Below are 19,686 nucleotides of genomic sequence, written 5' to 3' on the forward strand. Positions count from 1 at the left end.
AGTAAAGGCTTTTAACCTTTGTGGTGTGTCTGTCACTCGCTCAAGTACATGGTATATATTCATAGATTCTTCTGTTAAATTCTAAGCAGAATCACGAGTTTGGGATTGGGAATAAAGCGGACCACAAGTATATCTATTCCAGCATCTTCTCTTTGCAAGGCCTAAGAACATAGTGTTCTGTGCTTCTGTTACTAAAGGGAAAGTATTTGGGTGATTACAGGAAGAAACAGCAGGGCAGGGTGGAAGCATGGTTGGTCTGTAAGCCTAGAGACCTCAATTTTATCCCACTGTGACATCTTGCTTGTGTGTGATTTTGAACATATCCCCTACCCTCTTAGGCCTTATTTGGCAATGTATAAAATGAAAGAGTTAAAAAAGGTGATCCCTTTGGAGTCTTCAATTCCCAAATTCTTGGAAATTATCATTTACCAGGAGGTAATATGTGGAAGAATATTTTGTAATAATACAAGGAAAGATGTAAAGCAGTTCTTGATTTTTTGTGGTATCAGACAGAGTGGGGGAAGGTTAAGTTAGCTAATCTAGAAGTTGGCATTTGTGTTTTCATATAAGCAAGTCAAATGTTTGGGGGCCACGTTTCGATGCAAGCTAAAGAAAGAGCTTATGCTTTGATGATGCAGCTTATGCAGTTAAATTATAAATGTAAGGCACCTAGTTAGTTTCTGGCTCACTGTGGGGCTCAGTAAGGATTTTCCAAAAGAATGAATGAGATATCATCATCGTAGTTTATATCATTTATTAAATGCCTGCTGTGCCATGCACTGGAGATCCATCCATGAATAATAGAGACCCGGCATCTGCCCTCACAGGGACACGTGTTATTGCCCTTAGTTACACGTGGTGAAAGGAATTTCAGATTTAGTGTTGTATTAAAAACCTTTTACCGAATAGCAACATTGGCAGCTTTAGTTTTCCAGCATCCTGCATTTTGTGCCAAGGAGCAGAATAATCTTCCATTTACAAAAGTTTTTTTTTTATGTAAATGATGTATTAAATTAAACACCCACTCACCAATATCTGTGAGTCCTGGTTGTAGCAGATGGATATGGGTGTTGGGTGTTGGGATATGCCTGTCACAGCTGATCATTTACTGGTTTTCTGCTTGTGGTTGGATGGTGTTGTCATCTGTCTTCAAGGATCCTCCTGCCCCAGACAGTTTGTGGTTATGGTGGCAAAATTATTACATGATAAATATCATGGTGGATGTATAAACAGAGGAAAAGGGATGGCAATTGAAAGAGTCTCAAATACATTTGAAGGTTCTAGCCATTTATGTTACCGTAGTCCAGGAAGGCATTTCGTATGTGTTAAGGGATGTAGTCACTGGGACAGTTTTCCTCTCCCTCCAGCAAAGAAAAACTTCTTTCTCCAGACCTTCAGCAGCACTGGGGATCATCATTGTAAAATCTTTGGAATTTGATGAGCCAAAGTAGAATCTAGTTTTGATTTACAGTTTTGGATTTCCAGAGAGGCTGAGCAGTGTTACATAATTTTTATAGCCTATTTGTGTGTGTGTTTTGTGAACTGTCTGTCCTTTACTGTCCCATTTTTAATGGGGATGCTTGCCTTTTAAATAATTATCCTATTAGAGTCTTAAAGAACTCTGATAAGTATGGCACTTTCTTTCTTATCATATATTACTAATATTTTTTCTCTGTTTTGTAATTTTATATTTATTATACTTTTTATATATTTATTTTTAGGAGTAATAATCTATCAATCATTTCCTTCAGGATTTATGTCTTTGGTGTTATTCTTAGGAAGGCCATCCAGGCCCTGGAATGATAAAAGTATTCATCTTTACTTTTTCTTCAGTGTTCTTATGGGTTTTTTTTTTTTTTCCCATTTAAAATTTTAAACTGTCTGGAAGTAATCTGGATGTCTTGTGAAGTATGGAGCTAATGTAATTTTTCTCCACATGTTAACCAAATGATCCTATCATTAGTGAAATTATTGAATTATTCACTTCTTGCTCACTGATACAAAGTGACACTTTTACTGTTCACTAAAGTCATACCTCCAAAATGGCATGGTTCTAGCAGAGAGATGAATGAAAGATAACAGAAAGCTTAGGAACACACATGCGCACATACACACTGTGTGCACACACACAAATGTATACCTGAATATATTTATATATTTTATTCTTAGACTTTCTGTTATCTTCCGTTCATCTCTCTGCTAGAACCACAGTGTTTTTGGTATTTGTATCTTTGAAGTCTATTGTTAGTCTGCCAGAGCAAAATACTCATAACTCTTTCTTTATAATTTTGTTAGTCAGTTACAGGTAATGATTCTTCTACAAGATTTGAGAAATATTTTACAACTTAAAAAAAAGTTGTGCCAGGGTATCTATAGTAATTAATGTATTGGTTAATTTAGGGGCGACATGATGTCTTTTTAAATACTGGCTTCCCATGCAGAAAGGCAATATATCGTTCCATTTATTTCAGTCTTCTTTGATGCCATTCAGGTAGTCTGGCATGTAGTGTTGTACGTTATGTGAAAGCATAGGTTCTGAGTCAGAGCATCTGACCTCAAATCTAAATCAAGCCTTTTTTTTAGGTTTTATAGCAGTGAGCAATTTTTTCCCAGTGACTGGAATATAGTGGGTAGTCAGTAAATAAATGTTTGTTGACAAGGGAAACAAAGCAAAAATGAACTATTGGGACTTTCTCAAGATAAAAAGCTTCTATACAGAGAAGGAAACAATCAACAAAACTAAAAGCCTACGGAATGGAAGAAGATATTTGCAAATGACATATCTGATAAAGGGTTAGTATCCAAAATATGTGAAGAACTTCTCAAACTCAACACCCAAAAAACAAATAACCCAGTTAAGAAATGGGCAGAAGACAGACACTTTTCCAAAGACATCAAGATGGCCAAAAGATGAATGAAAAGATTCTCAACATCAAAACTATGATGAGATGCTACCTCAGAACAGTCAGAATGGCTAAAATTAACAATGCAAGACACAACAGATGTTGGTGAGGGTGTGGAGCAAGGGGAACCTTTTTATACTGTTGGTGGTGATGCAGACTGGTGCAGCCATTCCAGAAAACAGTATGGAGAATCTTCATAAAGTTAAAAATAGAACTACCCTACAACCCAGAAATTATACTATATTTACCCAAAGGATACAAAAATACAGATTTGAAGGGGTACATGCACTCCGATGTTTATAGGAGAATTATCAGCAATGGGCAAACTATGGAAAGAGCCCAGATGACCATCTATGATGAATGGATAAAAAGAGGTGGTATATACATACAATGGAATATTACTTAGCCACCAAAAAGAATGAAATCTTGCCGTTTGTAATGACATGGTCGGATCTTGAGTGTATTACGCTAAGTGAAATCAGTCAGAGAAAGACAAATACCATATGATTTCACTCATACATGGAGTTTAAGAAACAAAACAGATGAACATATAGGAGTGGGAAAAAGAGAGAGGGAAACAAATCATAAGAGACTCTTAATGACAGAGAACAAACTGGGGGTTGATGGAGGGAAGTAGGTAGGGGGATGGGCTGTATGGGTGATGGGTATTAAGGAGAGCACTTGTGATGAGCAGTGGGTTTTGTATAAGTGATGAACCACTGAATTCTATGCCTGAAACCAATATTGCAGTATCTGTTAACTAACTAGAATTTAATTAAAATTTTAAAAAATAAATGCTGAAGAAATGTTTGACTGAAAGACTTCATTTTAAAATTTTTTTGTTTTTGTTTTTGCTCTTGTGAATCACCATCCAGTGATTGGCATAGTCAGTTTTTTGAATTTTAGCCATCCTAACAGGTGTGTGATGGTATTCTCACTGTTTTAATTTGCAATTCTGTAGTGACAAATGATGCTCAACATCTTTGCCCCTGAGTATCTTCTTTGGTAAGGTTTCTGTCCAGATATTTTGCCCATTTTTCACTTGGGTTGTTTGTTTTCTTATTGTTGAGTTTTAAGGGTTCTTTGTATATTTTGGATACAAGTCTTTTATTAGATAAGTGTTTTGAAAATACTTTCTCACTATTTATGGGTTAACTTTTCAGTCTTTTTCGCAGCTTCTTTAAAGCAGAAGATTTTGTTTTAATAAAGTTCAACTTACCAATTTTTTCTTTCATGGATCCTGCTTTTATAATCTCCTTTTTTTCATCCCTTAAATTCCCCTCATGAAGAAAGAGAGAGCAATAATATTAGTGAACCATGTAACCTACAAGGAGCATCTTTTACAAAGCACAGCATCAGAGGATGTCTGTAAACTCCACAATATGAGCAGCTGGGACAAAACCACTGACAGTAACAAAGGGCTCCTAGGAAGAAATGGCTGAAAGATGGAAGGACTACTCCTCCTGGAGGCTGGGAGCCCAGATATTGCCCACAAGCACTCATCCCAAAAAAATGGGGGTACTCCCACAAGGAGCAGAAAGCTTAGAGAGTTGGTGTGAGAACAATAGCCAAAAGTGGAGGGTGCCTCACACCCGCTTCAAATGGCAGACAATGAAGGCATATGTGAAAAATATGCTCATAAAACAGAGTAGAAACTGCAGCCTAATATTTCAGAATTAGGTAAAAGAAGTTCAGAAAACAAAAGCTATGAAAGAACAGCAGGAATCCAAATTAGAAAAACACAGATTAAATGATTGAGCAACAGAGATATGAAAAAGAAAGTTAATAATTCAGAAAATTAGAAATAAATGCAAAAAAATTAAAAAAAAACTACTGAAAGCACTCTAAGAATGAATAAACAATGCAGAAAGCACTGTAGGGGAAACAGATGTTGGAAAGGAAGAAGAAAAAACAGAAATGAAAAGGAAAATAGAAAATTTGAAAGAAAATCAAGATATGGAATATAGGCAGGGGAGATCTATATATATGAGTCTCTGAAAAAAAAAATGAAAATGAAAGTGAAGTCAATGAAATAGAACATACATTATCAGATAAATTAAAGAAAACCTTCCTGGGAAAAATTCTGGAATCTACCTACAGAAAGGGAATATAACATATTGGGAACATTGGCCCAGAACGGACAATACCAATACATATTCTGGTAACATAATGCCCATAAAGAAAAAAAAAAAAATCTTTTGGGGCATCCAGGCAAAAAGACCAAGTCATTTTTAAAGGAAAGAAAATCAGACATTGGACCTTGACCACAAGGCTTTAAGCCAGAGACAATAGAGAAATACATTAGAGATAATCTGGAAAAGAAAGAGTGAAGCAATTATTCTATATTCAGCCAAACTTAACTTCAAGTATAAAAAACCACAAAGAGTTTCAACATGACAGGAATCAGGGAATGAGTTTCCCATGAGAAATTTGAAAAATTTTCTTGAGAATTTTCTGAGAAATTTTCTGACGACATATATGACTAGAGAAGATTTGATTTAAAGGCTGGTGGTTGGCAGGTGAGACCATGGGTGGTAGTAGCTTTTGTTTAGACCTCTGGTTTTCCTGGAATTTCGTAAGTGTTCTTTACCCAAAGACAGCTGTGGAAATTAGCTCTGTTATCCCTCAGTTGGAATACCATTTCTCTTCTGCTCAGATGTTGGTCTGGACCCTAGTTGTTTGAGTTGTGATGGTTTCATATCCTTTCTTTTGGGAAGCCACACACCATTACATGTGTAAATGGTGTGGCCTGTTCTCTACCCAAAGGATATCTATTATCAGATCTCTTTCTAGTATCAACAGGAGGAAGTCATGTGTTTCCATTGGATTCTTCCTGTGTTAAGCATAGAAAATCTATTTCAGCCTTGTTTCAGCAATTTTATTACATAAGCAATAAAAGACAATTTATTGGCTTACATAAGTGGTAGAAATGGCTTTGGCCAAGACTTAATCTGTTGGTGTGATGGTGCTGCAAAAGATCTGATTTCTTTCCATTTTTCCACCCTGTGCTCCAATGGTGTCATGTCCATTCTTACATGGTACCAAGATGTTATGAGCAACAACCTGGCTGTGTTTCTTCTGACTACCAGAGAGAATGGAAAGAGGGAGAGAAAGAGAAGCTGTTTCTAAGCACTGCTTTGGACAAGCCTAAGTGACTTGACTACCCCTGACCAATCAAGGTAGCCAGGGTATTTAAGGCTTAGTCATAGTTATATAAATTCATGTTTTGTTTAGAACTATGTAGATCCCCAAACAGGAGTCAGTAAGGCCCGGGATGTGAGAAAGAGGGAATGGATGCTGGGAAGCTGTCAACAAAGGGATTTTTTAGATGAATGTTGAATTTTATCAAAATACCATCTTGGCATTTCTTGAGATGATCGTGTATTGATTTTTCTTTTACTGATTATGGCGAGTTACGTAGATCAGATACCCTGATCTTGAATTATGGGGAGAAAACCTACTTAGCTATGCCCTGTGGAAGTAACTGAGTTCCTGGAGGAATCAGTTGGTTTCCTTTTTTTCCTTTTTCTAGTTCTGATTCAGACTTCTCTGACTCTCCTCAGCCCTCTGATACTGGTATCTCCAGAACTCTGTCTTTGGTCTCCTGCTCTTAGTGATGGCATATTTTTATCCGCCTCTCCTCTCCACTGGTATCTCTGTCTCTGAGCTTCCTACTCATGGATCCTACAACCTGACAAGCTGGATATCCCAGAGGCATCTCAAACTCTGCATGTCAACCACTTAACTCATTATCTCCCATACACCTTCTCGACCTCCCGTATTCGTTACAGCCTCACCCAGTCACTCAGACCAAAATCCTTGAACCTCCATTTCTTTTTCTCCCTTGCCCACCTAAGTCTCCGTTGATTCTATGACCATATCTGCCTCTAATTCATCCTCTTATCCGTATCTCCTACCACTGCCTCTAGTGCAGGTGCTCATCATCTCTTATGTACACCAGTGGTTCTCCAGCCTTGGCCGCATCCCCATCAGCTGGAGGGTAGGTCAATACACACATTGCCGAGTCCACTCCCAGAGCTTCTGATTTAGCAGGTCTACAGTGGGCCCGAGATTTGCCATTTCTAGTAAGTCCCGGGTGATGCCAGTGGTTCCAGGACTACATTTTGAGGGCTGTTAGGCTTGATCATCACAGAAGGTTCTCTCTGATCTCTGGCCTTCCAATCCTGACCCTCTTAATCTATGCACTTCAACCAGAGGGATTTGGCTAAATATTAATCCAACATTACTAAACCTTTGTCACCTTTCTCAGCACATCAAGACCATGGCCCCATGACCTGACTCGTTCCACCCTCTCCAACCTCCGTGTTGCCCATCCGCAGATCCACTGCTTTTCTTTTACATTCTCATGGTGTTCCTAGGGACCTGAAATGCTCCTTACAACAGTCTTCACCTGACTAGTTCCCACTTCTTTATCATTGAGGTCTGCTGTGATCCTCTTAGAAGTTTGCCTGAATTCCCAGATGAAGCTAAATGTGTCTTGCCTGGGTTCCCATAGCTCCCTGCAGGCACTGCTGGCTTATTTCTTACCACCATTATTGAACTGATTGCAGAGCGCTGTGCCCTCTGAGGGTATTTTAATGTCTTGAGTACAAAAAGGTGAGAGCCCGAGGCTCGCCAGAGTGAGCCTGTAGGCGGAGCTTTAGAACAAGTATAAAAGGGAGCTTCTCACCTCCCTTCTTCTGGGCTGTGAGAGTGGCATTCAGCCTTTTTTCTAGCCAAAGGAAGAGGAAGATGTGAGGATCCAAGACAGGTGGTGAGTTTCAACTAGGTTTTAAAAGAAATGTACTTTGGCTAAGTCAAAAGTAACCTTTAGGGATTTAATGTGTGTGTGTGTGTGTGTGTGTGTGCGCGCGCGAGCATGCTTGCGCTTTGGACTTTAAAAAAAATTTTTTTTCTCCATCAGTGGACACATTTTTTCCTTACCCCTCTCTAAATCTCTGAGTTTCTGGGGGAAAGGAGAGGAGCGGCTTCCTTCCTCTGCCCAGCCGCACCCCTGTGAAAAGGCCGTTTCTGCCCTTCTAGTGTTCCCTTGTCCTTGTCTCTAGATTGGAAAAATATTTTGGAAAAGAAGAAACAAGATGGTGGGAGCTCTCCCGTGACTTTTGGCGTAAGCCCCCGTGGAACCAGAGGGCCAGGCATGGGAGAGACTTGGCTGCCACTGGCCGCAATCTTAGAGTAGGGGTCTCAGGACTCTTGGGATACAATCTCAGGCGACTGTCTTGCTTGCTGGCTTTCTGATAATTGTGTTGCAGTCTTAATTGTGTAGTGTCTCACTTCAGTCTTAACATTTTTAGGATATGAATTGTACTTTCTATGAGTAACTGCTTAGAAATAATTGTTTATACCAAATAGGTCAAGCTGTATTTCAAAATGGGCTTTTGGGGGCACCTGGGTGGCTCAGTTGGTTAAGTGCCTGCCTTCAACTCAGGTTATGATCCTGGAGTCCTAGGATTGAGCCCGCATTGGGCTTCCTGCTCGGCAGGGAGTCTGCTTCTCCCTCTGTCTGCTGCTCCCATGCTTGTGCTTATTCTCTCTCTCACTCTTGTACTATCTCAAATAAATAAACAAATAATCTAACCCCCCCCCAACACACACACAAAATGGGCTTTTGCATTTTGTAAGAGACTTCTCGTGAATTAATTTTAAGTTTGATTTACTTACTTATTTGACAGAGAGCAAGAGAAAGCACAAGCAGGGGGAGCCGCAGGCAGAGGGGGAGGGAAAAGCAAACTCCCCACTGAGAAGGGAGCCTGACCAGGGGCTGGGCTCCATCTAGGACCTTGAGATCATGACCTGAGCTGAAGACAGACGCATAACCAACTGTTCCACCCAGGAGCCCCTGAGTTACTTAATTTTAAATGGGATTTTTTTTTTTTTTCATTTAAGAATCTGCTTGACACTGATTCTTTAATTCCAATGTCCATGTGATCCATGGACTCAGGGACTCATGGTTGCATTTTATGCCAGGGTGAGTGGCCCTGACACACTAGAGATGGGAAAGCATATATGGCTGAATATTTGATGCAGTACTAGATGTGGTGAAAAAAATAGAGTTATTTCAGGATCACCGGGGCCATAGTGTGAGATTGTCCTGTAGCTGAGCAGGGGAGACGTTTTCCTATTGGCTCTTTAAGGCAACTCTAACTTATCAGTGATAAAATTTAGGACAGGGGCAGTGTGGATAATTGAAATCCACAGGAAATCTCAAACTCATTTTTAGCAGATGGTTTCTGTTCCCTTGCCCATCCAATCTGTTTACCAGAACTGCTGGCCATGTAGCAGAATTGACTGATTTGAATATCATCCCTTTTCACTTTCTCTTGCCTTCATTTAATGTTCACGAAAAGGCACGCAGCAGGCTGGAAAAGCATCAGAAATGCTTGGGTTTTTCCACAATCTGGATAACTGCCTCCTGAATAATTAGAGATCAACTGTGCTTACTTCGTTGTCTGTTAAACAGTGTAATTGTAGATGCTTGAAGCCATCGGGCAGTTTTATTATCAGTAATATCCCTACTAAAAGTGCATTGAGGGATGTCACCCTTTGCGGTTGCCTTTAAATTCCTCTGCTTTCCAAGTCAGACTCTGGGTTTGACCTTTGGCATGTGGGAATGGTGTTACGTTTATACATATTCAACCTGGTGATACTGGCAGAATTGTTATATTTATGAACGGTGATGCCTTGATTTTTGGACTGCATGTATAATGTAAAGCCTTTTTGACATAATCATAATATGAGTGTAGCTGGGTTTTTGTTTTCCTCCAAAGCCGATTTTCTGTAGGGCTTCCTTGTGCTCACCTTCTTTGGGTACTCACCCATTTCGTGGATTATACATATTTTTTAAAGATTTTATTTATTTATTTGAGAGAACAAGATAGCCAGAAAGAGAATGGGATGGAGTGGGGTGGGCGGGTGGGGTGCAGGCAGAGAAGCTGAGCAGGGAGCCTGATGGGAGCTCCCAGGGCTCCATCCCAGGACCCTGGGATCATGACCTAAGCTGAAAGCAGACATTTAACCCACTGAGCCACCCAGGCGTCCCCTCGTGGATTATATTCTTGACCATTTTTTTTTCTTTTAACATCTAATTGGTATCTGGCAGAGTTCTTTTCCCATGGCTATAGATGAAGTGAGTATATCATTTAAATAATTTCCTTCATCTGATTTATGTGGGTGGTGTGGACGCTGTCTCCATTAGACTATGCTGATCACATATTCTGTGTTAAGATCTGATGGCATCCAGGCATCTCGGTGTTGATTTTTTTTTTTTTTTTAACCACCTCCTTGCTAACCTGAGAATGGCCTCGATGGCCTCTATTCTTTCTCACGGCAGTGTTTCCAGCTTTTCTGCTTAGTGGAGGGTAGCAGTGGTACCTGTTGAGAAAGAGCAGCCTTGTTGACCCCAGTGACTGGGGAATGGAGGGGAAGGCATCGGTTGGAGGCGTTGTAAGATACAGCACCGAGAAGCCCATTACTGTCTCCTCTTGGGCACGAAGCCGTGTCTCCCTCTTTGACTGACAGCTGTGTTGGCTATGGCATAGGCTGTACATACTGAGCTCCCCACTTCATTTGCCCTACGCTCAGTGTTCTTCAGCCAGAGCTTTCATTTATCATTTTAAAAGTTTGACTTAGTTTCTTTGCATAGCATCTTAAGACTTTTCTAAAACAAATCAAAATGTAAGTGAATATATAAGAGCATGACCTTCTAAGTAAGGTGGTCTGGGCTTAAATCTCAACTCTAGCCCCTTGGGTGAGGTGTTGAACCGTGATGGAGCTTCAAGTCCTTTTCTTTTCTTTTTTTCTTGAAATTTTTTTTTTTTTTTTTTTTTTAATTTTAGAGAGGAAGTGCAAGCTCAAGGGAGGGACAGAAGGAAACTCCCAAGCAGACTGTGCACTGAGCGCAGAGCCCAGTGGGGCTCAATCTAACGTCCCATGAGTTTAGGACCTGAGCTGGAAGAAAGAGTTGGACACTTAAAGCAGACATGCTTGTGTCCCCCAGGCACCCCAGAGGTTGAAGTTCTTTAGCTGTTAAGGAAGTGAAGTTGCTGTGACCATGACATGAGCTGCTACTTGGGGAGTTCATAAGCCCCTTCATAATGAGGTAAGGAGCAGTTATTTTGAGCAAGGACCCCTGAGTCCCAGACCACTTCTCTATGGTTTCATTTTACTGAGTTTCAAGGAAATTATGTCCATATTCTGAGACATTTTATTATTATTTTACCAAATAAATATAGTAGGAAAAAATACATATATATATATAGGTTTTTTGTCTAGTGGTTACTCCTCAGTTAATGTTAACTCAAAAATAGAAAAGACTTCCAATAAAATGAAATATATGATAAATTTATTCTGCAGTTTGAAGATAAACAACAAATGAGAAAAAATTATTCAATAAACACCTATGTAGTCACAACTCACTGCTTAAAAAAAAAAAAAAAAAAATAGACCATGAACAGTAGTTGAAGCCCCTGGTAATTTCTTCCCTACTTAAATCCCCTTCTCCTTTCCACCACTGGGACTCTTCCCTTAACTGGGAATTTATAAGCTTTTCTCTGTACTGATACAATATTCCTAAACTATAGTTAGTTTATTATTTTGGTATTTATCTTTGAGAGAGAGCATGAATGGGGCAGGGAGGGACAGAGGGAGAGGGAGAAGCAGACGCCCCGCTGAGCAGAGAGTCAGATTTGGGACGAGGGGCTTGTTCCCAGGACCTTGAGATCATGACCTGAGCCAAAGGCAGAAGCTTCACAGACTGAGCCATCCATGTCCCCCTATATTCAGTATTTTAAATAATTTAAAACTTTAAGTAGTGTTCTAAGGTATGTATTTAAAAAAATTTTTTTTTAGGTTTATGAGATTGATCCATTTTGAATGGGTAGCTCTTAGTTGATATATTTTCATAGTATAATATCCAAAATATGGATATTCATCAAAATAATATTTTTTTCTGGTGATAGATACTAATGGATGGTGGATTAGGCTATCTCCATTTTTTTGCTCCAAATATTTTTGTAAATGCCTCCATATATCCCACAGAGAAACCCACAGAAATCACATAGGAATTGGATTGTAGGACACATGCCTTTTCATCTTTATTAGGAATCCCCAAAATACTTTTCAAAGTGGCTGAAGCAATTTACACACTCAACAGCAATGTATGAGTTCCTATGGGTCAACCTTTTGGCCCATGAAACGGTTTAATTTCTTAATTGTACCATTTTTTGCTTTTATTAAATAGCTAGGTATGACATCTCATTGTAATTGAAACTTGTTTTCCTGATTACTAGAGATTGAGCAGCTTTTTGTGCTTATATTTCCTTCTCCTGAAGTTTTATTTTTTCTCCCCTGTTGCTCAACTTTCTTCTTGGCTGTCTTTTCAAGGATTGTTTTTAGACGTTTTTGTTATGTTCTGGTTACTAATATGTGATTATTTCCTGAATTTTAGATCTTCTGTCTCTTGAGCTCTCCTTTTTTTCCTTTTTATTGGAGGGTTTTTTGCTTTTTGCTTTAGTCTTTTGATGAATAGAAGTTTTAAATTTCAAAGTCAAGTTAATCTCTTCTGTGGTTGTATATTTTGATGAGTAGTTATCTGTGTGTTTGTATTTGTGAAGAAAGATCATGCTTCCAAATGAATGTACTATATTAATAGAACATAAGAGAGCACCAAACAAAGTCGGTAGATCTGTCATCCACTGTGAGTATTTGATGACTGGGAATAATCTTCCATGTATCTGCTTGTAATAGACTTCAATTTCTTTGTGATACTCGTTTAAAGATACTGGTTTGGGGAAATCATCAAATGTGAGGGATTGTATCTTTCTCTTGCCTAAGTGATCTTATGATTTTGGAGAGGGGCGTTTAGGTGGGCTTTGGTGATTTCACAAGGTAAGCACTCAGTTGACATTTATTGAATAAATTAATAAAGTAATTGAGTTTGCTGTTGTCAGCAGACATGTTTGCTTAGAATAGACCATTGGTTCTGAACCCTAGTTGCACCTGTGATTTAAAAATGCTGATGCCTGGGCCCCATTGTTAGAGATTCTGATTCTTGTGGTTTGAAAGGGGACTGGGGCATGGATACATTTAATAAGTCCCAGGCACTTGGAACAGGAAGCACAGGCTGAGAATGTTTAGATGAGAGAATTGGCAGCAGCGGGTGAGGGAGGGTTAGAACCACCTGATGGGCACTAAAAGGTCTGGGGCAACTGAGTTGACAGGAGGTGCTCTAGGGTGGCCAGAAACAAAGCTATGGGAGGGCTGGAGGCTGGTGGGAGGGAAGAGCCTGCTGCCAAGGTCCCAAGGCTGACAAAGAGACAGAAGGAAGCCTACTAGATAGGCTGAGGGCAGGGGGCCTCCGAGTACAGACCACGACAAGGCAGGGATGTGCAGCCTCATGGTCAGTGCTGGTGCCTTTCAGACTGCAAGCCAGGGGGTAGGCAGGAGCCTATTGAAAAGGCAAAAGTAGGGGCGCCTGGGTGGCTCAGTTGGTTGGACGACTGCCTTCGTCTCGGGTCATGATCCTGGAGTCCCGGGATCGAGTCTCACATCGGGCTCCCAGCTCCATGGGCTCCCAGAGCTTCTCCCTCTGACCTTCTCCTTGCTCATGTTCTCTCTCACTGTCTCTCTCTCAAATAAATTAAAAAAATATTTAAAAAAAAAAAAAAAGAAAGAAAAGGCAAAAGTAAGGGCTCCCAGGTGGCTCAGTTGGTTAAGCATCTGGCTCACTCCCTGCTCAGGTTGTGATCTCAGCATTGTGGGTTAGAGCCTGGCATAGGGCTCTGTGCTCCAGCAGGGAGTCTGCTTGGGATTCTCTCCCTGCCTCTGCCGCCATTGACACCCCTTCCCCCCGCCCCACACCCAGTTGTATGTTCACGCTCTGGCTCACTCTCTCAATTAAAAAAAAAAATGGGTGGGGGGCCAAAGTCAAACACAAGCTTTTGCTTGCTCAGAGGAATAAAGTTGAAATTTTGGCTTGGGAACGGAGGGTGGACAGTGGATACCTGGAGAGAACTGAGTACTAAAGTCAGAGCCAACAGCACAGCAGGCAGAGTTGATTGAGGTAACTTACTCAAAAATACTTACTCCTGAGCCCACAGCTGATGTCTTTAGTGATGGACATGATCTTTACCACGGCATCACCCCTCCCCACTTGCCCTGAGCTATGCCTGTGTGTACACGTGTGTGAATGTTTTCTGTGGCTGCTGGTGGGGAGGAAGGGTTTCCAAATACGAAGTCTCTGAAGTGGGGAAGATTCAGACTTGGAGCTTGTTTTCTGGAAGGCAGAAGCCTGCCACCGTTGCCCAGACACTGACGTAGACCCACACCTTCCTTTCTATTTCTTAGTCCTAGTGGCAGTCCTGTTAGCGGCAGTGCCGGTGACCAGGACCTGCGCAGGTCCTGCTGGGTCCTGGGGAATCTGGTCTGCTAAATCAGAATGAATTCCAGCACTTCAGGGTAGAAAAGGGGTCAGGATTCTCTAAATTCTAGAACCTAATGGTAGAGCATTTCCTGGGTGTTCTGGGAGGGAGAAAAATCAAGCCTTGGTTCCAGACTCTTTTCCTTAAAACCCATGTGATTTTAGGCAGTTGAATTCAGTTACAGATGCTGGGGATAAAATCGTGAGGAGGACTGATGTTATGTCCTTAGGAAACTGGGTCTTGCCAAGGACAAAGCTACTTAAATGACTAATAGTCAGTAATGATGTAGTAGAGAAGGGTGCTGAGGAGAGCTGCTAGGGGTGCCTAGGTGCAGCCGGGCTCAGACAGCCTCCGAGGGCAGGGACACGTGAGCAGCTGCTGAGGGAGGTGTAAGCTGTGCTGGGCAGATGGGGTAGCAACGGTTCTTCCTGACTTCTTGCTTCCTTCCTGTTTGAGGGACGCTCAAACTCCAAGCCGGGGCTGTCTAACAAAATTCCTGAAGCTGGAAATACCGTGAGGGGTGGTGTTCCCCAGCATGGAGGGTGGTGCAGTGACAGGCAAATTAGCCTGAACTTCCTGGTCTTTCCGGGTGATGTGTTTCATTGGCCTGACCTGTGCCAGGTTTTTATCTTGGACTTTCCTCTCCACTTAAATGAGGCCAAGCTATGTGAGTTTTTGGGGTCATTGTATTCTTGTTTATTGTGACATTTCCCCCCACTTGATTTCATTGCTCTAGTTCCTACTCATAGCAGTGTCTGTTTTGTTTCTGCTAAATCTGTTCTTCTCTGTCCAGAAAGTAGACAAACCAAATGTTTGATTTCCAGGACCCTCCCAAGTCCCAAAAGGGATCCTGTTAATTGTACTTATGAAACCTACAGTGTGGTTGGTGCCTACAAGAAAGAAAGGAGCGGGGGTGGGGGTGGGGGGGAGGATGGTGCACACCTTCCAAGATGCTCTTCCCAGTCCTCCCAGTCTTCACTTTCTCTGCCATTGGATCTTTGCGCTTTTGCCTCCGTGCCTTGGCTTCTGTTTCGTATGTCTGGAATTTGTTCTCCCAAGCCATTCTCTTGTTCTTCATGACCTGTTTATCTTAATGGAGCCTTCCTTGATCTCCCCACCTTGAAAACCAGAGGTACTCTCTCCTTTCTGCCATCTTTAAGGTTTGAGGGACCGTACCTATCAACCAGAATTCTACATCTCCTTAAACTATCAAAGGCGAGTGATAGGCATTTGTAGACCACAGAAGACTCCCTAAGTTTGCTGCTCATAGACCCTTTTCATCCAGAATGTAAAGATACAGTCTTAGTTGCACTCTCAGGGACCTGTATTGCTAGCTTGAGATTAAAGGGAAGGTATTTATACCAGAGAATCAGCAAATACTACAAAATAGATTTTCTTTTTTTTTCCTAGAATGTCAACTCCCCTGAATGTGCATTGGTTACCCTGCTGCTTGTGTATGTATGTTACCCTGAATACAGATGTATACACATGAATGTTTGACACACTGTGAATACGAGATAGTTAAGACTGTACTTCCAGTCAGCAGTCCTTCCTCATTGGACTGTTGGGGAACGACGTGTGGTCAGAGTGGCTAGGAAGTGTGTCTCTTCACGTTCTTGTCCCATCCTCCTCTCCCTGTGGGTACCAGCATTAGGTTATCTCTGACCCTATCCTTGCCTTGCTTCTGTGACCTTGGCAAAGGTCTTCACTTCCTGGAATCAGAGCTCCTACACTAATTGGGAATCTGTGCCTCTGCAGTTGCTCCGAGTTCACCCTTTGAAGTAGGGAATCTTGGCTTGGTTACAGAGACATCAGTCAATGGTCTCCTGTTCATGTTCATAAATACTCTTTCATAGATTGATGACAGGCAGGCAGTAGGCTCCTGTGTCAGAAACAGAGCTCTGCAGGCGGCAGCTGCTCTGAATAGAAAGATGCAGGTTGGCCTCTGTTGGTCACTGCCTCATGCCTGCCCTCAGAGCTGGCAAGGAGAAGTGCTGCCATTTTGTTAAGATCATTGACCTCTCTTGGACATGGAAGCCCAGGTCAGATGAATGGGAGTGCAGCCTAAGAAGGAAAAGGGAAGCCAAGAGACAGGAAGCCAAGTGTAGGTCAGGACTAAAGGAGCTGGTAAATGGAGGCCCCCAGCTGGGTAGTGGAGGTGGAGGAGTGGGCTTGGGAGGAAGTGGGTAGGACGGGAGAGGCAGGGCACTTGGAGAAGGTCAAGCAAACTTGTAGTGGGGTGTCCCGGGCTCTGCCTCCAGTGGCAGCTTCCTGCTGAACTGAATCAGGCAGAGGTTCAAAGGCTGGCTGCAGACAGCCGACTCTTACGGTTGTGGAAGACAGTTGGAGAGTCTTTGCTGTTGAGCAGGAAAAGAGTGTGTTCTAGGTCAGGTGTCATTTTGAAAATTTCACACTGGCACTCAGTGGCCATTGCCTCTCTTCTGCTAAGGTCACCCCTGTGAAAGCGCCAAGCACAGCCCCTGGGAGAGAGCAGGAGGCTGGAGGAGTGTTCACAGGAATGTCAGATGTCCTCCTGGCAAAGTTTAAAAAGGCCTATGTAACTACCAGCTGTGGCTTCCTTAGATTTATTTCCTCCTTGCAGCGAAGTGGGGCCACGTGACTAGCTCCAGCCAATGGGCTTAGGGAAAGTACTGTGTGTAACTTTCAGGCAGAGGTTTTAAGAATCCATGCGTGAGTCTCCTGTGACTTCCCCCTTGACCTTGTCTTGGCCTGGACTTCTAAGTAACCACAAGGAGGAATTGCTTTGAAAAGTCACCTGGAACCATAGTGAATTTCGAATGAATAAAAAAAGTCTTTATATTATTAGGCCACTGAGATTTGGGGTCTCTTTGATACCACAGTATAACTGAGCCTATTCTAAATCAGAGCTCAAATAATGAAATGGATCTTGAATTAAGTGAGAAAATACATGTTAAGCTCCTACTACAGTATCTAACCCATGATAGCAGTTTTAACATGCCAGTTTTTCACCATCTTCTCAACTCTGGGTCTGTTCCCTCATTAGTGCAAAATTAAAAAGTTAAATTTACATCCCCAAATTAAAAGAAAATTACACGAAAAATTTTACCACATACCAATGAGATAATAAACTTCAGGGGGTTTTTCCTTCCCCCTTCTTCTGAACTGTGATCAGAAGTGATTCAGAAGGTATTTCTCTTCCCATCAGAGCTCTTCTTCCTCCTCTTTTAGAACTTCAGTCCCTAGGAAGCTAACACACAGAGCTCACTTGATAGTTCCAACGAAAACCTCATGTTTTCTAAAGACGTAAAATGCATAACAAAAAGTGATGATAGTTGAAGAGCTTTAACAGTGTTGTGAACAACACAAGGACTTTATTTCAGAACTACTACTAATTAGTCATTATTTCCTAACATAAAGGGAAAATAGAATTGAATTCCTTTTTAAGGTTGATAATAAGGACCCATAAATGCTGCTTTTCAGGGCTTTTATCCCAAGAGACCTGTGTAAAAAGTGACTTGACCTGTGCCCTGTCTAAATTCAGTTACAGAAGAAGCTGAAATACAAGAAGATCCTCTGGGCCTTAATGAGTAGGAGACATAATGAGAATTATTTTAAGAGAATCCAGCCTTCTGTGTGCCAATAGTCATTACAATATTTCACAGGATCTGTTCTAGAGAGATTTCATCAGGAATGTATTGTGAGCTGTCAGTCTCTCTCTCTCTCTCTCACACACACACACACACACACACACACAGTACTTCTCTAAGTACTTTGTCCACATCTTGGTTATTTACAAACTTGGATAGAAATGTGTTGGTTAAGAGTGAACTGTTTTTTGGGCAGTCTGTGCCCTTCTAATAGGGATCCTTCCCCGTCCCTTCGCCTTCCAAAGTGAGTCACTTTTTATTCCTTTTAAACTTTGTATTACATATTTCATTGATTTTTTTTTTTTTTCCTGCCCCTGGGTGACCCCTTTGGGAGCTAGTTTTTCTGGAGAAAACCTACAGCCTTGTTGGAGGGGAATTTAGGTGTGTGGGTTCCGTGAACTCAAGAGAGATCACAAGGACAGTGAAAGTCTACCCTAGATAATCAGTCGACTTGATCTTACTGTGTCAAATTGGTTTCACTTCTTAATTATTAAGTTTTTAGTAAAATTCTGTACTAAAAATTAAATTGCCTTTGAAGGACCATGTCTGTTTCAGAAATAAACACTGTGTCCGAGTAGAGCTCCAGTGCTAGATGGACTGCTGAGTCCCAGTGACCCAGGAGGCTTCATATCCCTGGTTTTTCAGTGGAGTCATTCTTAGGGCTGTGCGTATATGCTGGGTGCTGGTATCAGCAGTAACACTTTGCAGGGTACTGTTGTGTGGCTTTGAGCTGTCTGCTGGCAGGGTTGGTGAGAGGCTGAAGCCCCCGGCCTGATTGCTTCACACAGAGAAGCCGGGGTTGAGGGATCCTGGAATATCAGCAGTTCCGTCCTGTTCTGGAGAAGATTCACACCACGCCCACCAGGAGAAAGCATGGAGAAAAGGGAAGCAAGGAGAAAGGGAAATTCTTAGTTTTTAGAATTCGAATTCAAAGAAAGTTCTGCTGTTGTTAACTGACAAAAGCATCCTCTGGCCCTTGATTCCCTGAGTTACCTGCAGTCCTGTGACCTTGTATGCTTGCTGAAGGTGTTCCCTCTGACTGACGGGGGCCCAACCAGTCTGTAGAATGCAGGACGAGCTTCCAAGGCGTGGCAAAATGACGGCTTCCTCTTGGAGGAAAACAAAATTGGGTCTGTGGAGGTGAGGTCAAGACCCTTAATACAGTTACCTAGAAAGAGTCACTCGGAGAAATCCAAGCAAAGACTACAAAGACTGGCTCTATGCTTGGAGCGGAAGGCAGTTAGATGGTGTTGGCCGCTCAACACCTAAGCTCCTGGACTGAGTCGTGGGGCACCGTTTGCCTCTTGCGGTCATGGGATGGGCTTCCCCCAAGGAAGGGGAATTTCAATGAGTTTATTCATGGTAAACATGGGTAAGAATAATCTGTCTGCCTCGTATGAAAGCCTGGACATAAGAAAACTAAGAAGTAGAGGAACAGCTCTTCAAATGTTATAGCTTTCACATTTGAGAAAAGCATCTCCTCGAGATTTTAGAGTAAGAACTGCCTTGTTTGGTGCTGAGCACATGGTAGGTGTGTGGGAAGTAATCGTCAGTTTTCTCTGGTAAAGCAGTGCTTGCTTAGTATAAAGATCCACGTACTTAGAGTAAAAACAACCTGAAATCCACTCCTTGGCATTTGAGGATATCCTCCGGGACATTTTCAGTGGCTATAAATGTAGGTATTCTTAAACAAAACCAGGATTATGCTGTGTATGT

At 41.7% G+C, this 19,686-nt stretch overlaps 1 protein-coding gene across 4 annotated transcripts in view; it reads left to right on the forward strand.

Annotated features, from left to right (window-relative positions):
• Positions 1-19,686, forward strand: part of PDE8B (phosphodiesterase 8B) — a 265,319-nt gene that overhangs the window by 117,390 nt on the left and 128,243 nt on the right. The window lies entirely within an intron of this gene.

Source organism: Mustela lutreola, chromosome 5 (genome assembly GCF_030435805.1).
Source record: "Mustela lutreola isolate mMusLut2 chromosome 5, mMusLut2.pri, whole genome shotgun sequence".
Taxonomy (NCBI): domain Eukaryota; kingdom Metazoa; phylum Chordata; class Mammalia; order Carnivora; family Mustelidae; genus Mustela; species Mustela lutreola.